Below are 23,469 nucleotides of genomic sequence, written 5' to 3' on the forward strand. Positions count from 1 at the left end.
GGGAATTGCTTTCTTTATGACTTGTGGACTTCACTGGATGGCATTTATTGCCCATCCCGAGTTGCCTTGGAGAAGGTGATGGTGAGCTGCCCTTTTTGAGCTGTTGTAGTCTATGTGCTGTTGATTTTCCTGCTCCTCGGATGCTGCCTGAACTGCTGTGCTTTTCCAATACTATTCTAATCTTGACTCTAATCTCCAGCATCTGCAGCACCCACTTTCGCCACACTTGCGTATACTTGAGGCACAGGAAAGATCCAATAACTGAATGGACCTCTATTACACTTTGGCTGAAAGACCTTAAATGGTGCACTTTCCCCACTGTGCCTTAGGGTCAGCTGCCCCAGCTTTAGTACATGCCTCAGCACATATTCTGGATGATGAGGGAGGAAATTACAGAGGCTTTGACACAAATTTTTAATTCCTCTCTGGCGGCAGAGGAGGTGCCAGAGGATTGGAGGAGAGCTAATATGGTCCTACATTTCAAGAAGGGAGATAAACCAGGGACCAGTGAATCTTCTAACAGTGTTAGGGAAACAATTCGAGAAAACTTTGAAGGAAAGAGCTAATTTCTGTTTGGAATGGTAGGCTTTGATCAGGGATGGTCAGCATGGTTTTGTCACAGACAGGCCTTGTCTAAAAATATTTGACTACATTTTTGAAGCAGGTGACTAAGTGTGTCAATGAGGGGATGGTGATTAATGTAGTTTATATGAATTTTAGAAAAGCCTTTGACAAGGCCCCAGATGGGAGACTGATAAAGAATGTTAAAGCACATGGGATCGGGGTAACTTGGCAAGTTGGATCCAAAACTGGCTTTGTGATAGAAGATGGAGGATGGAAGTAGAAAGCTGTTTGTGTGGCTGGAGGCCATTGTCCAGTGACATCCCACAGTGATCAGTGCTTATGAATGATGTAGAAGAAAATGTGAGGAGAACATTAACTAAGTTTGCAGATGACACAAAGATTGGGCAGGTTGTTCACAGTGAGGTAGAAGATCTTATGTTATAGGAAGATACAGATGAATTGGTCAGATGGGCAGACAGTGGCAGATGGAATTTAGTCCTGATAAGTGTTCGATGGTGCACTTTGGAAGAAGTAACAAGCAATGAATGGCAGGACTCTGGGAAGCTCAGAGGAATAAGAGGGACCTCAGGCTGCTTGTCCACAGATATCTGAAGACAGCAGGATAGGTTAATAGGGTAGCTAAGAAGGCAAATGGGACTCTTGTCTTCATTATTTGAGATATTGATTCCAAGAGCATGGAGATTATGATAAAGCATTAGTTATGCCACAGCTGTGTCCAACTCTGGTCATTGCACTTTAAGGAGGATATGATTGCAGTGGAGGGGAGATTTATCAGGATATTGCCTGGAATAGAGTAGTTTAGTTATGAAGAGAGGCTGGATACATTTGGGATTTTTCTTTAGAGCAGAGAAGGGGACCTATTTGAGGTATATAAGATTATGAGGACCATGGACAGGGTTAATAGAAAGAATAGAAGGATTATCAGGAATTTGAAGAAATGTTTTTCTCGTGCAGAGGGTGATGGGAATCTGGAATGCACTGCCTAGGAGGACGTTGACACAGGAATTCTTGGAATTTTTAAAAAGTGCTTGGATGAGCACTCAAAATGTCATAACATTCAAGGCAATGGGTCAAGTGCTTGAAAGTGAGACTGGTGTAGATTTAAAGTAACTTCTGTACTGTATAATTCTATAATGCTGCTGTAGAAACTGTTAAAGGATGTTCTACAATATTACAAACAAAGAGAATTCTGGAGAACCTCCACAGGTCTTCCATGTTTTTAGTACTAATGTTTCTCCACTTGGGGTATACAATTTCATGCTAGATTTGCTCAATTTTGTTATGATTTCTTTGTCAATTTTCACTGCCACCTCAGTTTTTCAATTTGACTGAGATAGCGTGGAGATGATGAATGGTGTTGAATTTCTGAATCCTTTATAAAGTGGCTGAATTCTTCACTTGTGAATTGAGAGATCTTGTTGCTCATCATAATGTTGGGAATACTGAAATGTACTTTCAGTCAGTTACAATCTTACAAGTAGCTATTGAAGTCAGCTGGTCTTCCTCCCTGTAGTCAGAATAGCAATTTACAACGACAAGAAAATCAACTCCTGTGAGAGTAGTGAGGTTTGTTTCCAGCTTCAAACATGGCTTGACCCTTCAACCAGGGGATGTCATGAGTCACCCATGGCTGTCTAGCTTGTTTAGCTTGGTACTCCTCACCTGCATTGTACTCTCTGATGTGGCTCCTGATCTCATTGCTCATGTTTGGCCGGTTGAAAACATCTCTTGCCTCCCTCAGACTCAACTTAATTCTTTGGTGACTTTCACAGATGTGCTTTTGCATTTCTCCTTTCAACACGTTAGGGATATGACTCTATTTCCTTTGTACAATATGCCATCTGGGGCTATCAATTCATCTCTTTTAGCTAATATATTCTTGGGAACCACACAATACTCTCAAGACATCCTTTCAACACTAATTCTTTGCAATACTTGAAGAGCTGCATCTTGTTGGGTAGTTCACTTGATCTGAGCAAGATGTGCATCTGGTTGCATTCACTGCCTCAACTGGATTGATTGTTTTCAGAACATGTCAAGCTGCTGCTTCACTCTGGAGCTGGAAGATTCCACACACTGTCTCAGGAGCCGGTATTTTCTTCATGGGGAATGCTGCTCTCAGCAGCATTTCAGCACTGTGTGTCTTTATTCCTTTGCATGTCTGTCACATTCTAGTGAAATCTCTGTCCAGAATACCATTCATTGCAGACACTTTAGAGCTGCAAGTTGCAGTTTGAGGAAAATGTTTTTAAGTGGACTCTATTTCTTCCCAAGTATTTCAATAAAAATGTTAACAAGCAAAGACAATGGCCAGGCATTCTTTTGTGATCTGAGTATAATGTCATTCATCTGCATTAATGCCCTGGATACAAATGGGACCAGTTACCTTTGCTGCATTAAGGTTGCTCTAAGACATGCAACATGCCTTGCCAAAGTCACATTGCAGGATGTATTTCTAATTTATGGCGAAGTTTGCAGCACTGGTGTTGCTATCACTAGGTGTTTGATCTTAGTGAATTCTGCTTCTTGTTTTTGTAACTATATCACTGTGTACTGTTTGTAGTGATTTGACATAATGGTTCACACTTGGCTGGAAAATTGGGCAAGGACTTTGTTAAATAGTTGACAAGTGTAACAAATCATTGCACTGCTTTACCATCTGTTGGTTGCCACATCTTTGCTACAGCTCTCACCTTTTCAGGATCAGGATAATTTGCTGTCAGTACATGAGCTATGTACTTAGCTTTGGGTATCTTTAACTGCAATAGCTCTCTTGATCAGCTTCAGGTCCCATTAGGTGAACTCTCTCTGTAACAGGTGCACGAGAGTTTGAGTTTGTCTTCAATGGCTTCTTCAATTGTTTCTCCACATTCATAAATTAGCACAACATCCATGAATGCTTTAACTCTGGGAAAATCACTGACTCCCTCATGTTGTCTGCATTTTTACTCCTCTAGAGCTGTGAAGATTCTAAATGGCAAATGCAACCATCTGAATCCCCTGACTTACATCCAGAATGCAATTAGAAACTTACCACTGTACTGTCATCCAGCTTCCCTTGTCAGCTACTGTCCTTCACTTCACGGGGAGTGAAAAGATTTCCTTTGGTAAGTTGAGGCAAGATCCCTTTTAAATATTTGGAAAGAGATCCCTTCAGAGCTATATTTAGATCTTTTGGGTTTGTGCATATGTTCAGTTTTTTTTAAGTTTGTCACTGCTCCCATGCTACTAATCCATTCAACAGGAATTATCCCTTTCCTGATTAGTTCCTTTTTTCCAACCCTTCATCATGTCTTTCAGGTTGGACTTGAGGACAGTTGGAAATTTTCTCAACAAATGCTAAACTGTCTTACACTTGCACCTACTTGTAGACAATATTCTCCAGGAAGACATGATAAACCTTTAAACACAATACACACACTCTTCTAGGATCTGTTCTGTGGTCAGTGGTTTAGTGTTCAGACACATCGCAAATCTCTTGTATCACATTCATGGTTACCTTTTTTCAGCTGACATGAGTTTCTACAGCTTGTCATGTGTGATCTGGAAATCCGGATCATCCTTCTTGTCGTTGTACTGGGCTTTCGGAGTAATCTGGCCTCTCAACATGAGCATAGGGCTTTCAGCTGTGGCCTACAGCTTTGTGCCTTTTCTGTAGCTGCCTCTGGCTCTTAATAGCAGCACTGAACATTCCAATGTTCATCTTTTGATAGCTGTACAACTCTTCAATGCTCCATTTCAGCTCCACTCTGTCACCATTAGCAGTCTCAGGAAAACAGCCAGAAGTGGGTACTGCAGATGCTGGAGATTAGAGTCAAGATTAAGGGCTTTTGCCTGAAACGTCAATTTTCCCACTCCTCAGATACTGCCTGACCTGCTATGCTTTTCCAGCACCACTCTAGTCTCAGGAAAACAGTCTGGCTTATACTTCAATTGGTTGGAAGATGGATGGTCTGCAGCAAGTGGCTCATGGTAAAGGTCACATGGCTACAGTGAGCCAGAAGGCCCACTAACTAGCACAGTATTGCACTTCTATCCAAACTGATAGTACTCTCGAATTTCACTTTCTTCTGCTGTGTGAACCAAAGGTAGGCCTATCTGCAAGACACAAGCAGGATTCCATAATATAATGCAGGTTGGCCCCAGATTGATCAAGCAACTGAAGTATTGTTTCGATGTGCCAAAAGTGAATACAGTGTATCAATGATGACAATACTCACTTTGTGCCCAATGGAAGCACAGAGCAATCTGCAGCTCAGACTGCAGAGGATAACCGTGATTTCTGAGAAGCCACCCAGAGAGTTCACTTCTTGGGTCAAAGAGTGTTAGCATGGTAAACTATTTGAAAGTGAAAGCATTATGGCAGCTCCCAGCTAAGCAAGCATCCTGCAGTACACTGCACTGCTGTTAATTGCAAGTGAGTCACACGTAGAAAAGTGGAAAGCTTTTCTTTTGAAGTGGATCATCCTATCGTGCAAAAGAGCATGTAAACATGTTGAGGTCCAACCAAAATGATGCCTACCATAATTTGTTAGTGAGAAAAAAATTAATAAAGTTAAAGTAATTGAACCATCAAAAATGGCAACAATTCCGAGACTTAACAGTGCGTGGTGTACATTATGTGAGAGGGTAACATTATCAAGGACTGCAAGAGAAGCTCCCTGCACTTGCTCAAGTTTTCAATCTGAGCCAGCAGATGCCCATACAAAAGGCATGCACCTTCAACAACGCCCATCACCTGCAGTACTGGTGTAACTGCAGCTCACAATTGCTGACTCAGATATGACAAAGGGCTATGTCAAATACTTTGCAAATTCTGCCTGATTTGCTGAGAGTTTCCTGACTATGTCTGCTTTCCTATCAGATTTTTATAGAATCCCCACAGTGAGGCCATTCAGCCACATCAACCCTCTGAATAGCATCCCATCCTGATCCAGTTCCCCACCATAACCCGACATTTCCCATGGCTAATCCACTGAGCTTAACACATCCCTGAACACTATGGACAATTTCAGTCTGGCTAATCCACCTAATCTGCCCAGTTTTGGACTGTGGGAGGAAACCAATACATACACTGGGCGAACATACAAACTTCATGCAGTCACCCAGAGCTGGAATCAAACCAGGGTCTCTGGCACTTTGAGGCAGCATTGCTAACCGCCGAGTTACCATGTCACCCATGATCCTGTGGCTTTTTTTCTTTCATCAGAACTCATTAATTTTCTAGTTTCTCTGACTGTTCCAGAAATTAGAATTGTCTACTGCTGGAACTGTGCATTGGTTTAATATGCCAGCTGATGATATTTGATATGTATTGCTGAGATATTGCAGGTGCCTTTCAGTCCCACATACAGAAGTATCACTGATAGATAGATAGCTACAGTAATGATGAGGTTTGCCCATTCAGCAGATTGAAGGGAGGCTGATCCATGCATCAGTGAGTAATGTTTCACACTTACAACTTGACTTTTGTAAAGAGTGCACAAATAATCAAACCTGGACTCTGCAACTTTAAAGTGCATCCCTTATTAAGTGGCTGAAGCAAACTGGTCTGTTTTTTGCAGGCAACTGCAATATACTGTTCTATGAAGAAAATGCAACACGTAATCTAGACATTATAACCATTAACAACCTAATGGCATTTCCTTCACACTATGTATTGTTTTTTAAGACAGTCTGTTTAATGACTAAAATATTACAGCTTCATACACTTGCTGCACCATTTCTGTAGTGATTTATTTGAAAGGGCAGAGGCAGGACAGCTCACCAGCTTTGTTCCTTCCTGTATCACTGTTTGGGGTCAAGAACTGAGAAAAGGGCTGGTCCCAAAGGCCTAACTTATTCCACTAGTGGAGGCTTTGGCTCCTCGCCTCTCTTTCTCTCCCCATCACTCTACATTTAAAAAGGTCCAGATGTAGAAAAAGGTTTAGAAAAACCAACTAATTGAATTTCACAAAAACAATTTTGCCATTGTCTGAGGAAGTGTTCAAATCAACAGCACATTTCTGAAAGGCAAAGGTTACCTAATTAGAACACCAAAAGTGTAACTAATTGCCCACATTTATTTAAGACGGTCTAATATGGACTTCAATAATGTGCAATTGTTGCACTACTTAATGCAGTGGTTTGGCTGTATAGACAACATGGTTGGCTTAAATGAACTGAACCCAGCTTAATGAGCAGATCATTCACTGACTGCCAAAAGTCGACATGTGAAAGAGTTAGAACAAACCAAGTAGTTTATAGTCTTATAGCATCTTGTGGATTAACAGATTTAAATCAGCTCATAATTCATGCTGTTTTACTTCTGTTTCCTGGACTTGGTTCAAGATTTAGGCACCACCTACCCTTCTTTTAATTGCAAGCATGGAGTTTGAAAATGGGTACCCTATATATAAAATACATTGGTGGAAGGATTGAGGCCAGCTCTCTACAATGTGTGATGTAGGTCAAATTCTGATGAAAGAGGAAAATAATCACCCCAGTTGACCAGGAAAAAAAGCTGCAATATTAGGAACACAATTTATTTTATTTACGACTTCTATTTTTTCTGCTGTTTCACTCCAAATAACAGTAGTCATAGAGTCACAGAGATGTACAGCACAGAAACTGACCCTTCGGTCCAGCACATCCATGCTAACCCGATATTATAGATAAATCTAGTCCCATTTGCCAGCATTTGGTCCAGATGCCTCTAAACCCTTCGTATTCATCTATCAATCCAGATGCCTTTTAAATGCGGTAATTGTACCAGCCTCCAATAATTTCTCTGGCAGCTCATTCCATACACGCACCACCCTCTGTGTGCAAAAGTTGCCCCTCTGGTCCCTTTTAAATCTTTCCCCTCTCACCTTAAACCTCACTTTTAAAAAATTTGGCAATTATTGCTGCAACACTGGGCTTTTAACTCAGGTGTATAATGTCACAGTTGGTGCCTCAATCAGCTGGTTAATGTTGTTGTGTCTGAAGTGGGTTACAATGGTCTCAACCCGGTGTCTGGTTGATCATCATTCACAGCACGAGAAGGCTGATGGCTGATATTAAACCGGAAATCTGACATGGAGACAATGTCGGATGACTGAAATCTGAGTGGAAATACATCACAATGAAGTGCTCTTCCAAGGATAGAAAGGAGTGTTACTCAATGTGCAATCAAACCTTTGGCTATTCTGGACTGCTTTATGCTTACTCTGACTGCTTTGAATGCAAGGTATTACAGTCCCCAACACTTAATATTCCTCCCCTTCATCAGAATAAAACTCAGGAGAAAAGATCCAGGCACCTCAATGGCATAATTTTTGTTTGTCCAATAAAGTATAAAAAGTAAGTTTGTTTGAATCTCTTGTAAACTTGAAACACACAAAGCCTTACAGCAAGCTATTGACTTCTCCAAATAAGTAAATGTACAATTCCTTAGTGATCCACTATTCTCCTTCAATTCAAAAATAAAAATTGCAATTGTACAATGCATTACCAAAATAGTAAGTATACATTTTCCCCTACACTCATGCATTGCTCCTAAGCTTTGACTCAGTGATGGCTGTCCCACTCCTGGGTCAGGAGGTAGTGTGTTCAGGCATCATGGTAAAGGTGACACTTCATCACGTACACATGACGTGCTTCTCTTCTGAGGTTGCCATCTTTTGGATGAGTTGTTAAACCCAGGCCTCACCTATCTCTTAGAGATCTCAGGTGATAGATCCTATGCTAATATTCAAGAATAGGTGAGTCTCTCAATGTTCTGGCTTTTAACCCTCAGCCGATCAATACAGCAAATAATCTTCTGAATTATCCCATGGCTGTTGGTGGAACCTCACAAGATGGAAACAAACAGTTGTCTTGCCCTACAGTACAACAGTGACTATATTTCAAAAAGCATTTAGTTCACTGCAAAGTTATTGAGATATTCTAAAGTCAGCCACTGTGCTATATAAATATAATCTTTTAAAAAAATTTTTGTTCTCTTTACTTGTGCAGTGTTCAATTCACAATTTTTAAAAATATGGCAGGTTTTTCAGCAAGAAAAAAAAGGAGTATGACATATAACCTTGTATCCTGGGTGAATCTGTAATTGAAATGAGTTCTCTTCATGGCTTACTTCTGGGAGTGCTGCCAGGAAACAACAGGTAGAGGCCATGTCAAGCTGAAGGTGAACTTGGGGACCCTCCTCTGAAAGAGACTCAAGCCAATCAGAGAACTCCCCAAAGGCTTCACCTCTGTTCATTGGCTTCTCAAATCACAATGCTGGGCAAGACTCACACCTTGACATCCAACAAAATGCCCAAACCAGAAGAGGAATATTTTTAAAGTTAGATAGGAGAAATGATAATTGGTAGCAGTGAGATCATAAGGCAGGAGAGGTGTGGTGTGAAACTGAAAGAGTGGTGGTGTTGTTTGGGATGGGGGTGGGGGGTTGCGATCATGTGGATGAGGATCTTGGCCCCCAAAATACTCAAGTTCATTCAGACTACTTCTTGGGTTTGTCTAGAAACACTTCACACTTAGTCCCAGTCACAGCCTTCCCTCCAAGCCCCTGAGGCCCCTGCAGCCTACCCCAGCCTTCAAACCTTCCCAGGCCCCCATCTACATCAGACCCCCTTCTCCCACCTTCTCCCTCCTCTACACCACCCTTCATTTCCTCAGACCTTCCCAGACTCCCTCTCAAATCCAACAGCCCTCAGACCCAGAGCTGCCTTGACTCACCTTTCTAAAATGCAGCACCTCGCATTTATCTAAATTGAACTCCATCTGCCACTCCTTGGCCCTTAGCCATGTGATCAAGATCCCCTTGGTGGTTGAGTGACGGTGCGTGCTCTCTCTGTGTTATCTCTGCACTGCGCACATGCAGATATAAAGTGTTCATATATTAGCAAGAAGAAGCCTTAACCAGCTTCCTCTGTTGCTGTCCAGAGATATCCAGGACCAAGGATACATTCCTGCACAATGCAAGATGTCCAAGATGTTTGCTCTCTCTGCCCCAAACACTTGACCAAATTTCCCATGTCTGCCCAGATATGCTAAGAAGCTTCTGACTTCTTATTGGTTAACCTTGTGGGGTGTCAATTCCTGCCCCTAAGGGGCACAAGTCCCACTGTCAGCCAATTCATCACAAGTTAACCATTGAATTGCAGCGGAACAGCTATCCTCCCCACAATCTTTTTAGTTAGGGAATGGCAGGGGTGGGGTGGGGGGCATGAATTCACACCTCAACATAATGCAACACACGAATGGTGGTAGCACCCAAGGAGGCTGTCCTGTCTGTGCTCTGTCTATGAGGGCATTATCTCAGAATTAAGGAGTGCTAATTTATGACTGAGATGAAGAAGAATTTCTGAACTTGTTGTGAGCTTTTGGAGCTTCTTGCCACAGAGAGCTGTGGGGAGAGAGTTCTTGTATATTTAAGGCTGAGATAGATAGAATCTTCATCAGGAAGAGAATCAAGGGTTATGAGGAAGACACAGCGAGGAGCTTCCTATTGAATGGCGGAGCAGACCTGAGGAGACAAATGGCCTACTCCTGATCCTATTTCTTATGGTCTTATGGTGCCACTGGCCCTGCAACCACCTTAGAATTTTACCCTTTATTTTATACTGTCTTTCTTTATTATCCTTTCCTTATTTTCTTAATAAATGTATCATATCAGTGTTGTGCATTGAATTCCATCAGAGATGAGGGGAAATTACTTCTTTCAAAGGGTCATAAATCTGTAGACTTCACTATCTCAAAGTGCAATGCATGTCAGGAACCTGAATACATTTAAGGAGGAGACAGATAGTTTTTAATTAGTAAGGGGTTGAAGGATTTTGGAAAGTGGGCAGGAAAGTGGAGTTGAGGCTGAGCTAAGATCAGCCATGATTGCATTAAATTGTGGAGCAGATTTGACAGGCTGAACTGCCTGTTCCTGCTCCTTGTTCTGTTGTTCTTATGTTCATTCCAATAACTGTCCATCTCCTTTTCAGGCTCCACAATATCTTCCACAAAGTCCAATACCTCAAATTTTGTGTCATCACAAATTTTGAAGTTGTCTAGTTTACCAAACTCTAGTTCATTAAAGTAGATCAGGAACAGCTGGACATGATCACAAGACGGTAGGAACAGTGTCAGGAGAGAAGGCCAATACTCTCTAGCTACCATGCCATTTTTACAATGGTGGAAAACTCAGTGGGTTGGCTTCCCATCACGGGACCAACTGAACCATACATCTGGTCAATCAAGCCCATATGCCACATCTGCTGGTACTTTCTGCAAAACTGAGGGACCTGTTTCCATACGGCGAAAGTGTTAGGTCAGCTTTAGCGACCTCCCAGTGGCTCCACGGGATGAGCACGGCATGGAGGGGCCCAGTCTCTGCCCTGACACAAACCACGTTGCCAGCACTCAATGACTGCCTCACCTCCCTCCCAGCAGACCTTTTCTCAGAGTGGCCAGCTGTTAAGGAGCCCTTTTCCCATGGAGTGGGAGCTTAAATGATGGCCATTGCTTCCTGTTGAGATTGCCAAGTGTATTGAGCCGAACCCCCTTGGAGAAGGCCATTATCTCGAATCTTGTCATGTTTATTTTTTGATGAAATGTGGACATCACTGACGATGCCTGAAGTTGTTCCTCACTTGAGGGTAGTTAAGATTCAACCACATTGCTATGGATCACACGTGGGCCACACCAGGTAGGGAAAACAGATGTCCTTCTCTAAAGGACATCGTGAACCAGATGGGTTTTTACAACAAACAAAGATTGTTTCCTAATGTTATTACTCAAATTCAATTCCTTTCCTGACTTTTTTGTGACTAATTGATTACATTTATTAATTGAATTTAAATTTATCCAGTTGCTGTGGTGAGAATTGAACCCCTTTCCCCAATGCCCTGGCCCAGGCCTATAGATCACTACTCCAGGGATATAGGACATTGGGTCAAACTACAGCTTCCTAATTGGTCTCTGCACACAGGTCACATCTCCCATTGAACTGGGATCACTCTCTCTTTCAGGCCCAATGACAGTGCTTCCAGGTAAATGGCAAAATTCATTGCATTGATTTCACTGACAGTGTCTTGGCAGTCACAAGAACAAGCTGAAAATGTGTTGCTGGAAAAGCGCAGCAGGTCAGGCAGCATTCAAGGAGCAGGAGATTTGGCATTTCAAGCACGAGCCCTTCTTCAGGAAGAAGGGTTCATGCCCGAAACGTCGACTCTCCTGCTCCTTGGATGCTGCCTGACCTGCTGCGTTTTTCCAGCAACACATTTTCAGCTCCGATCTCCAGCATCTGCAGTCCTCACTTTCTCCCAGTCACAAGAACAATTTGTGTTTACGTGGCACTTTTAATAACGATAACGATTTTGTGAAACTTGAAAGGGTTCAGAAAAGATTTACAAGGATGTTGCCAGGGTTGGAGGATTTGAGCTGCAGGGAGAGGTTGAATAGCTGGGGCTGTTTTCCCTGGAGCATCAGAGGCTGAGGAGTGACCTTATAGAGGTTTATAAAATTATGAGTGGCATGGATAGGATAAATAGACAAAGTCTTTTTGTTGGTGTGGGGGAGTCCAGTACTAGAGGGCATAGGTTTAGGGTGAGAGGGGAAAGATATAAAAGTGACCTAAGAGGCAATTTTTTTACGCAGAGGGTGGTACATGTATGGAACAAGCTACCAGAGGAAGTGGTGGAGGTTGGTACAATTGCAACATTTAAAAGGCATTTGGATGGGTATATGAATAGGAAGGGCCGGGTGGGATATCTGGTGGGCATGGACGAGTTGGACCGAAGGGTTTGTTTCTATGCTGTACATCTCTATGACTCTATAACCGTCCTAAGGTACAGACAAGTTAAAAAATAACATTGGTCACCAAGCCACATAAGGATATATCAGGGCAGATGATGGAAAGGGGAACAAAGTTGACCAGCAGTGACTTATCACCAACACTGAGCCATTAGCCAAATCAACAGAACTCAAATTCCAGTGGCAGGTGAAAACCGAAGGTGCTGCAGTACTGCAACATGGAGAAAGAAAGACTTTGTGACATCCCACGTGAAAAGAGATGGCAAATACAAGCTGCAAAGCGCAGGCAGAAGGATATTCTCAATAACCGGAGAGTCACAAACCAAGGATCACAGTTTCAAAGTAGGGGCTTGGCCAGTTAGAAATGTGTTGCTGGTTAAAGCACAGCAGGTTAGGCAGCATCCAAGGAATAGGAAATTCAACGTTTCGGGCATAAGCCCTTCATCAGGAATGAGGCTTTTGAGCCATGGAGGCAGAGAGATAAATGGGAGGAGGGTGCAGCAGGGGGAATGTAGCTGGGAATGTGATTGGTAGATGAAGGTGGGGGTGAAAGTGAAAGGTCGGAGAGGAAGGTGGAGCAGATAGGTGGGAAGATGGACACTGACCTGGCTCAAGATTGGGATACAGATGGACTCTAACCTCACACCTTTCATGCATTGTCTGAGCTGAGATGTCACTTTTTTTAATAAAACCTTCTGTTATCTTGAGAATGTGACTTGAAAGAAGTTCTGGGACTTATATGTTAATGCAAACCTGCAAAGTATACAAAAAAAGTAAGACTTAACAGCAATCTAGGTTTGCTCCACATACTGTTTCTGTTGTATGACACTGATCTTGTGCTATAAATTCTGAGTCTTATGATCCTGCTCCACAGCTACTTGATGAAGGAGCAGCACTCTGAAAGCTAGTACTTCCAAATAAACCTGTTGGAATATAACCTGGTGTTGTGTGATTTTTACTTTGTCCACACCAATCTAACACTGGCACCTCCACATCATACTGAGTGATGAATGTGAAAGTGATGCCAAGTGACACTGCCTGCTGGTTTCTTTTTTATTTAACCCCCACACTACCACCTAACTGCGGTAGTGCTTATTTTTCCCCAGCACCCATGGTGTGTGTGTGCAGGTGTGAGAGCCTGCTGGTTTCTAATGATGCATAGTTGAAAATGTGTTGCTGGTTAAAGCACAGCAGGTTAGGCAGCATCCAAGGAATAGGAAATTCGGCAGTTAGGACTGAAATGAGGAGTGACTTCTTCACCCAGAGAGTGGGGAGCCTGTGGAATTCTTTGCCACAGAAAGCAGTTGAGGCCAAAACATTGAATTGAAACATTGAAACATTTCAAGCAGGAGTTAAGTATAGTTCTTAGGGCTAAAGGGATCAAAGGGTATGGGACAAAGTGGGAACAGACTACCACGTCTGTTCCTGCTGTCCAAATGAGCATTATAACTTAGTGTCACTCTCTTCTGTTTTCCCCATAACCCTGCACATTGTTTCTTATTAAGTTGGACAATCAGCCATGATCATGTTGAATAGCAGAGTGTGCTCAAAAGGCTGAATGGCCCATTCCTGCTCCTATCTTCTATGTTTCAAAGCATGTAACATTGAACCAATCACTGGCCCAACAACCATGTGAGGTTATGAACATTGGCAGAAAAATAGTAGATTTTAGATTCCCTACAGTGTGGACACAGGCCCTTCGGCCTAACCAGTCTACTCCAACCCGCCGAAGAGTAACCCATCCAGACCCATTTCCCTTTGACTAATGCACCTAACAGTATGGGCAATTTAGCATGGCCAATCCACCTGAGCTGCACATCTTTGGAGTGTGGAAGGAAACTGGAGCACCCAGAGGAAACCCACGCAGACACGGGGAAAAGTTATGGGCGGCACGATGGCAAATGGGCGGCACGGTGGCAAAGTGATTAGCACTGCTGCCTCACAGCGCCCGAGACCCGGGTTCAATTCTCGACTCAGGCGACTGACTGTATGGAGTTTGCACATTCTCCCCGTGTCTGCATGGGTTTCCTCCGGGTGCTCTGGTTTCCTCCCACAGTCCAAAAATGTGCAGGTTAGGTGAATTGGCCATGCTAAATTGCCCGTAGTGTTAGGTGAAGGGGTAAATGTAGAGGAATGGGTCTGGGTGGGTTGCGCTTCGGCGGGTCGGTGTGGACTTGTTGGGCCGAAGTGCCTGTTTCCACACTGTAAGTAATCTAATGTGCAAACTCAAGGTCACCCAAGGCTGGAATCGAACCTGGGATCCTGTGCTGTGAGGCAGCAGTGCTAACCACTGAAAAGAGAAAGTCTGCACATTGCTGCAGTACAGATGGATTTGGGAGTCTTTGTTCATAAACCACGACTAACTAGCATCCACATTCAGCAGGTAATAGGGGAGGCAAATGAAGTGTTGGCCTTTACTTTTAAAGAAATGAAGTATAAAAATCAGAAAGTCTTGAAATTTTTAAGATTAATGGCTAGACAGGTTAGATGTGGCAACGTTGTTTCCCTTGTCAGAATAATCTCAGAATAATCTCAAAGTCTTCATTTCTGATAAACATGAAGAAACATTTCTTCTCTCAGAGGGAGGTGAATCTTTGGTTTCTTTACCACAGAGGTTGCTGAGACTGAGTAATTAGTATTTTCACGGCTGAGATCGATAGATTTTAATAATATCACATCGGGAAAAGGCAAGAAAGTGGAGTTGAGGGTTATCAAATCCGCCATGATCCCATTGAATAGCAGAGCAGACTCAATGGGCTGAATGGCGTGCTTTCTGTTCCTTTGTCAATAAATGTTATACATTCCATAACAAAAGAATACACGTTTAAAGTAATTTACAAAATAAACAAATGCAATGTGAGAAAACTGTTTTTCACATACTCCTGGTTAGAATGTGGAATACACTGCTTGGAACTGTCTTAGAGGTCGGTTCAGTTGAAGGAGTCAAGAGGACATGAGATGATTTCTTAATAAGAAGCAATGTTCAGTGTTATGGAGAAAACAGAGGGGAGTGACACTAATTTATAATGCTCATTCGGAGAGCAGGTACAGCTGTGATAGTCTAAGTTACCTCCTTCTATACCATTACACTTTGTGCTTCTGTAACCTTGTAATATAAGCCAATACCAATCCCTGCACAATGAGTTATCAAACTTAAGTGGTACGGGCTTTGTGGCTCTGTGCATACATCGTCCCTGAGGCTGTATACTTCACATCTCTGAGTAAGGCTTTACAACTCGTTTTGTTCTGCAATAGTCCTTTATTTGCATCTGTAGATAGCGTAGTGTCTAAAATGCCTGTCTTTATACGCTCCCTCTGGACTGATGTCTTCTCTTTTACTGCCTTGGGTGAAGTGAGCATTTCTGTTACTTAACATGATTTATCGTGAATCTTGTTGTACCACAGAATGAATCAAGCTTGCATCTTGAAGCAGCAACACAACCTTCCTATACTTGGGAAAAGATCCCACAGTGTGGTTCCCTAACCAAGAGCCTATGGGCACAGATTTGATGATGCTCAGCAGCCGAGACTATACCTTGTCCACACAGAAAGTAGTGTCGTTTAAAGGAACTGGAGAGCTTTGATTTTGGTCAATAACAAACCAATAGCTAAGTATGGATCCTTGAGTCCTTGGGAGGATGCTGCAGGAACTCAGCCAGAAATGCTCAACGCAAGCTGAAAAAACAGCATCTTGTTTTCAGCTTGGGAACTCCACAGTCATCTCCCCAATAATAAATATGACCAATGTGGTCTCATTTCAACGCACAGCCTGTTCCCCGGCCAAGATCTCTGTCTCAGGCTTGCTGCAGTGCTCCAGCGAAGCTCAACACAAGCTCAACACAAGTTCGTTTTCAGCTTGGGAACTCCACAGTCTTCTGGACTCAATATTGAGTTCAATAGTTTTAGGGCCTGAGTACCTCCTTTCATGCCCTCACCCCGACCACCACACCACACTGAGACAAGCATTGAAAACTTTCAACATCACAATTCAATGTGCATCAATCCTGCAAAACCTGCAACGGTGAATATGGCAATTTGGTGGAAGCAGGGACATTGATTATTTTTAAGGGAGAGGTAGCTCGGTTCTTACTAAGCCAGAGAGTGGAAGGTTAGTAAGCTGGGGCTGAAACCCAGATTGAAGGTCACAATTAGATCAGCCTTGATCTTATTGAATGGCAGCACAGGCTTTAGGGGCTGAATGGCCTTAATTCTGCTCTGAATTCTTATGTCCATATACCTGTATGTTCCTAAAATAGGCTGCGAACTACAGGGGCACTACAACATTGAGGTGCCCTCACTGAAGACTGGAAGTAAATACCCCCAAAGCCAGTGGGGATGTGGTGGTGAATGGGAAATACGTCCTTTACTTTGGGCAGCACTGACAGCCCTTCATTCACGAGCCCCATCAACAAAACATAGGCCTTCACTTTTGTTGGCTTTAGAAAGTATTAACTGGACCAGGACCCTGAATCGACATTTACTATTATAAAGCAATTCCAATTCCCAGGCTGGCCCTGCCGACATCCCCAATGAGGGTAACGTACTGGTGACCAACTAGTTTACATAAAGGTGAACATCTGGTTTGATACAGAGAGTTTCACTTAAACAGAAATAAGATGTAGTAATCCTGACTTGGGTAATGTTACTGGAGAAAGTGAGTACTGCAGATGCTGGAGATCAGAGCTGAAAATGTGTTGCTGGAAAAGCGCAGCTTTACAGTAACATTGGGTAATGTTACTGTAGAGCAAAATGAAAACACACAATGCTAAATGAATTTTGTAGTGAGATGGCAAACAACCGGCAGCTTAGTGACATTCTTGTGGACAGAAATCTAGGTGCTCTGCAAAGCGGTAGGCCAGTCTGCACTTCATCTCCCCAATAATAAATATGATCAATTTAGTCTCATTTCAACGCACAGCCTGTTCCCCGGCCAACATCTCTGTCTCAGGCTTGCTGCAGTGCTCCAGCGAAGCTCAAAACAAGCTGGAAGAACAACATCTCGTTTTCACCTTGGGAACTCTACAGTCTTCTGGACTCAATATTAAGTTCAATAGTTTTAGGGCATGAATAGCTTCTTTCATGCCCTTACTATGACCCCCACGCACCAGGCCTTGTTACCACAGTCAACCATTATCAGCCGCTAACCATTCCCATTAGCAGCTTTTCATTCTCCCAGGTTGACTTTTACCCATACTCATTCTCTGAGCTCCATCTCCACCTATTGTTTATTCCTTTTCTTCCCTCACCCCATCTTTAGCATGCTTTCCCTGGCTCCAGTCAGTTCTGAAGAAGGGTCACTGGACGCGAAACATTAACTCTACTTTCTCTCCACAGATGCTGCCAGCACTGTTGAGCTTTTCCAGCAATTTATGTTTTTGTTCTAATTAACAGTTCTGGTTGTACTTTCTTCCTCCATGAAATTTAACAGAAATATAAAATGTGAGAAGACTTAGCCCAAAGTTTCACATTGAGAATTTTGGCCAGATCTTATTCCTTCCCTTGTTGTAACATTCTGTTCCTTAACTGATGACTGTTTATAAGCTGCCTGGCTTTGTCTCCATGCTAAACTGCAAGGTATGATAGAAATGCATGTGCCATTCTCTTCCTCATTATTATTTATTTTTGTACTAAACTTTTTCTCTTTGGGTTCCTTTTGTCGTTCTCACCTGAACGTCCAGTTGCCCCAATCAACTAGGTCTCTTCCATCTCTAACCCGAACAACATCAGTCAACATGAAACTGAGCCTTGCTATTATAGGACCTCCTGATGGTGTATTAGGCTGTCACCTTCAACTTGCGTTGTTACACAACAGATGATAACATCATTATATCATTCCATTAATTCTTTTATTCTCGATCCACAGACTTGTGAGTCACTGCTCAGTTTCAGTGGCTTTCTAAACCATTTGAATACAAATCTCTGTATTAGAATTCCAGATGTACGTTAGGAAGAATGAAATAGAATTGTAGATCATGTCTTTTCACAGGCTAGTAAAATAGTTTCAATGAACTGTGAAAGTCAGATCTGGCAGACAGTTTTAAATGTAACAGTAGCATCTATAGTTCTCTTGGTTTGCTGTAAAGGTATATATTATATCAGGCATATACTTTAGTATCCATCTGAGGAGAAACCAATGGCTGTAATTACTGGACTCTGACCATCATTAAACAATCTTTTTCCATAATATTACTCTTTATTAGTACCTGTAATGTTTCGTGTGATAGTGAAGACTTCCATTGTAACAAAAAAAAAGCCAATGTTATAAAATCATTTAATGACTCTGATAGACATTTTTGAACCATTGGTTTAGCATAGTTGAGATTGTAGTGCTGGAAAAGCACAGCCGGTCAGGTAGCATCTGAGGAGCAGGAGAATCGACATTTCAGGCATAAGCCCTTCTTCAGGAATGAGGCTAGTGGGCTGCAGTGGGGTGGGGGAGGGGGGAGGAGTTGCTGAGGAAAGGTAGCTGAGAATGCAGTGGGTAGATGAAGGTGGATGGCAAGGTGATAGGTCAGAGAGGAGGGTGCTGTGGATAGATGGGAAAGATAATAGATAGGCAAAGAGGGTGGTGCCAAGTTGGAGGCTTGGGACTAGGATAAAGTGGGAGGAGGGGAAATGAGGAAACTGGTGAAATCCACATTGATCCTGAGTGGTTGCAGGGTCCCAAGGCGGAAGATGGGGTATTCTTCCTCCAGGCATCGGGTGGTTAGGATGTGGAGATGGAGGAGGCCCAGGACCTGTATGTCCTTGGTGGAATGTGAGGGAGAGTTGAAGTGTTCAGCCACAATCTGCAAATTGGCGTCCTGTCTCCTCAATGTACAGGAGACTACATTGGGTGCAACAGATACAGTAGAAGACATTAGTGGAAGTTCAGGTAAATTTCTGTCGGATATGGAAGGATCCTTTGGGGCCTTGGATGGTGGTGAGTGGGGAAGTGTAGCGCAGGTTTTGCGCTTCCTGCAGTGGCAGGGGAAGGTGCTGGGAAAGGGATGCGGTCTGGTGGAGATCTGATAAGAGAGTCGCGGAGACAATGGTCTCTCCGAAATGCCGATAGGGGTGGGGAGGGAAATATATCCCTAGTGCTGGGGTCAGTTTGTAGGTAGCAGAAATGGCAGAGGATAATTCAAAGTATGCGGAGGTTGGTGGGGTGGAAGATGAGCACCAGGGGGTTCTGTCCTTGTTGCGTTGAAAGGCATGGGCTTCAAGGGCAGAGGTGCAGGAAGTGAAGGAAATGTGCTGGAAGGCATTGTGACCAAGTGGGAGGGGAAATTGTGGTTATTGAAGAAGGAGACCATCTGGGACTTTCTGAGGTGGAATTGGTCATCCTGGAAACAGATGTGGCACAGGCAGAGAATTTGGGAATAAGGGATGGCATTTTTACAGAAGGCTGGGTGGGAGGAGGTGTAATCCATATAGCTGTGGAAATCAGTGCGTTTGTTGTAGATGTCCATGGTTAGTTGGTCACTGGAGACTTTCTCCTAACTGGTTTAGCAAAGTGTGGTTTTACTTTCTTTTACAGTAACTTTAACCAAGTTAGGATTACTACAACTTATTTCTGTTATAAATAAAGCTGTCTATGTCAAATCGATTTTTCACTTTTAAGTAAAATAGTTGACTCCTGTTTGATGGGGATATTATCCACTCTTTCATATCATTACTTTAATCTAGAGTTTTGATGTTTGTGTTTATATTAAAATGCTGATATGTTTAAAACTACTAATCTTTGTTTCCTTATCTTCAAAAGGTGATGGCTAACACTTTATGATATTCTCCCCTCCCCTCAAGGAAGCTGTCATTACTCAGCTTTGGGATCCAAGACAACAAGACCAGAAAATTGGTGGGATTGCCAGGTGGGAAGTCGCACGTATACCCAGGACGCTGCTCCATCTGGAATATGAATGTGACCTTCAAATTCCAGAAGCTGAGTGCAGGCAGGCCTTCCACCCACATTCCTCCCTGCGTCAGGGAATCAAACTCCCCACAGTTGAACTCAAAGAATATCAATAACCAGCAATCAGATCCAGATCTTCCTAATCAGTGTGCCTTAGTATCACATCAGTGAGTATGTTATCCCAATGAGCAATCTGGAACTGGGTTATGTTATAAATGAAATGTGGCCATAAAGTATCAGGTTCAAAATATCACCACTGTTATATTGGTATGCAATTCTCGAAATTTGAAGTGGTTAGTATCCTGTCACTTTATATATCTAGTTGGAAGGTCTTATATCTACCAAGAATCTCACATTCAATGGAAAATTGATTATGCAGATAATGAGAGAAAAACATTAAAAATTAGGCATTAGGTTTCTTGGCAGCTATGTTGTTAGTTTTGAGACTCTGGTGCTGGAGAGTGAACACAATCTGAGAACCATTTGCTCTCCATGTGTCCTTGCATCTTTTGCTGCTCTCGCTATTTCTTGCTGAATGTTATTTCCATGCGTAATAAGTTATGCACGATGATGTTCAAATGTGGCTGAATATTCTATAATGGAGCAGAGTTAAAACAGAGAGGAAGTAGAAGAGGAAGTTCTCATCCCCAGTGCTCCTGGTGCAGGCCTTCATGCACCATATACCAGCAACTCGGGCATGCAGTTCTTCCAAGATTTTTCACATTTGGCTCCTTGAAGTCTAAGTATTATCTCAGAGCGTCCTGGAGGAGAGAGAATTTACAAAGTGAAGGAATGCTAAAGAGAATAGATGTGAAAGGAAAAAAAAACACAAAATGGAAAGAAGTATGAAAGAAAGATAATATATGGCTTATAATGGTGGATACTGGGAAGTTGTTTCCGTTAGGCGGGGAGACTAGGATCCTTGGGCACAGCCTTAAAATGAGAGGGGGTCAATTTAGAATGGAAATGAGGTGATATTTCTTTGGTCAGAGAGTGGTAGGCCTGTGGAATTCATTGCCATTGAGCGCAGTGGAGGCCAGGACATTGGCTGTCTTCAAGGCAGAGATTGATAAATACTTGATCTTACAAGGAATTAAGGGCTATGGGGAGAGTGCGGGTAAGTGGAATTGAAACGCCCATCAGCCATGATTAAATGTTGGATTGGACTCGATGGGCTGAATGGCCTTGATTCCACTCTTATAACTTCTGGTCCTATGGTCTAAAGACACCAGGGTTGTCACTGTTCCTGTCATTGCAAATTGTAGTGGCACTGTTCACATGAATTAATAACCAATGATGAAGAATATGAGGATAGTGCAGGAAAATGAGACTGAATATCAGCTATGACCTCATTGAATGTGGGTGCAGGCTAGAATGGCCCAGCTGATCTATTCTTGCTTCTGTTTCCTATGTTTATAATGAGAGTTTTATGTTAATTACACCGAAAGTCCTTTTGAAAGATCGTCAATGTTGAACCTCTACAGTGTTTTCCGTATATGCAGTTCAGGAACTGGATAAGTCCTGTCAGCTCTCAGGAAAGTGAATGAGAGTATATGTATGTAAAAAATTATGGTCTTTATATCTTTAAATATCTGCTTGGCTCGGTTGGTATCTACATGAAAACTGTACAAACTGCACAGCAGACAAAAACGCTCACGGGCTGAATTTTACCAAACATCGACTGAATGTAACTCAACAAAATGGCATGGTTTTCTCTGATTTTTATTGTTCAGCACATAGAATCTTCCAGTTGTCCAAAGCAGACATTTCAAGATTATCTTCTGTCTGCATGGTACTGGTATCAAACCATGTACGACCTGCATGGAAATCTGATACAGAGAGTCAAGGGGCTCTCTACATTCCGAACCAACCAGTTTATTAAACTGCTCATCTCCCCACTTTACCCCATGTATCCCAGCCTAGCCATATCAACACAGTCATGCATTGTTCCCCTCTCAAAAGGAGGAACCATTGATATCTCACTCCTTGTCTTGCCCTCTGGCCTTCGATCAGTTCCTACCCTTATGTGTTGAACTGACTATTTCATAATTTTGAATCTCTCTGCATCCCAGCATGTTGTCTCTCATCTCCACAATCAATGTCCCACTTTCGCAACACAGCATTGGTTCCTGATGACTCATCTTGATTCGCGGAGAACAGACTCCCTGCACTGACTGCGGCCCAAACTTCTAAGCAATTTGAAAGACAGCTCTGACTGATCTCAGTGCAGCTCCCCGAATGTCTTACTGCTAATCCCAGACTGGTTGATCTGCATTTTCAGGACTGACTATGGCCCACTTCCCAGACTGTAATATTGCAGACAGCCCAAGCAGCTGACCGACTGCGGTCAAGTCCCTGGACAAGCCAGTTTCAAACCTTGCAGAAAATATGCTGATCAGGCACTTACACTTATAAATGGAGGGAAAACAGACATGAACTGGAGAGTCTTGTAAAATAAAGCTACAGAATGGGAATGTCCTGGAAAACTGTTGGAGTTAGTAAAATAAGAGTCAAAGAACGAGTGGTCACCAAGAGCAGGGGGAGGAATTAGAATCAAGACTGGTTAGCCATGAACAGAGATTTGGTAGGATGTTAAATAATGACTTGTTTTCAAGTGCACAGTATAGACACAGTCAGGGGTTTTGAAGTTGTCCAGAAAAATGATTTTCTGAAGAAAAGACTTGTGAACATATTTATTAAGCAACAATGTCATCACATCTAAAAATCAGTCATAGAGTCATAGAGATGTACAGCATGGAAACAGACCCTTTGGTCCAACCTGTCCATGCTGACCAGATATCCCAACCCAATCTAGTCCCACATGCCAGCACCCGGCCCATATCCCTCCAAACCCTTCCTATTCATATACCCATCCAAATGCCTCTTAAATGTTGCAATTGTACCAGCCTCTACCACATCCTCCGGCAGCTCATTATTACCTGTACCATCCTCTACGTGAAAAGGTTGCCCCTTAGGTCCCTTTTATATCTTTCCCCTCTCACCCTAAACCTATGCCCTCTAGTTCTGGACTCCCCGACCCCAGGGAAATGACTTTGCCTATTTATCCTATCCATGTCCCTCATAATTTTGTAAACCTCTATAAGGTCATCCGTCAGCTTCCGACGCTCCAGGGAAAACAGCCCCAGCCTGTTCAACATCTCCCTGTAGCTCAAATCCTCCAACCCTGGCAACATTCTTGTAAATCGTTTCTGAACCCTTTCAAG

The sequence above is a fragment of the Hemiscyllium ocellatum genome, chromosome 3, assembly GCF_020745735.1.
Source record: "Hemiscyllium ocellatum isolate sHemOce1 chromosome 3, sHemOce1.pat.X.cur, whole genome shotgun sequence".
Classification (NCBI taxonomy): Eukaryota; Metazoa; Chordata; class Chondrichthyes; order Orectolobiformes; family Hemiscylliidae; genus Hemiscyllium; species Hemiscyllium ocellatum.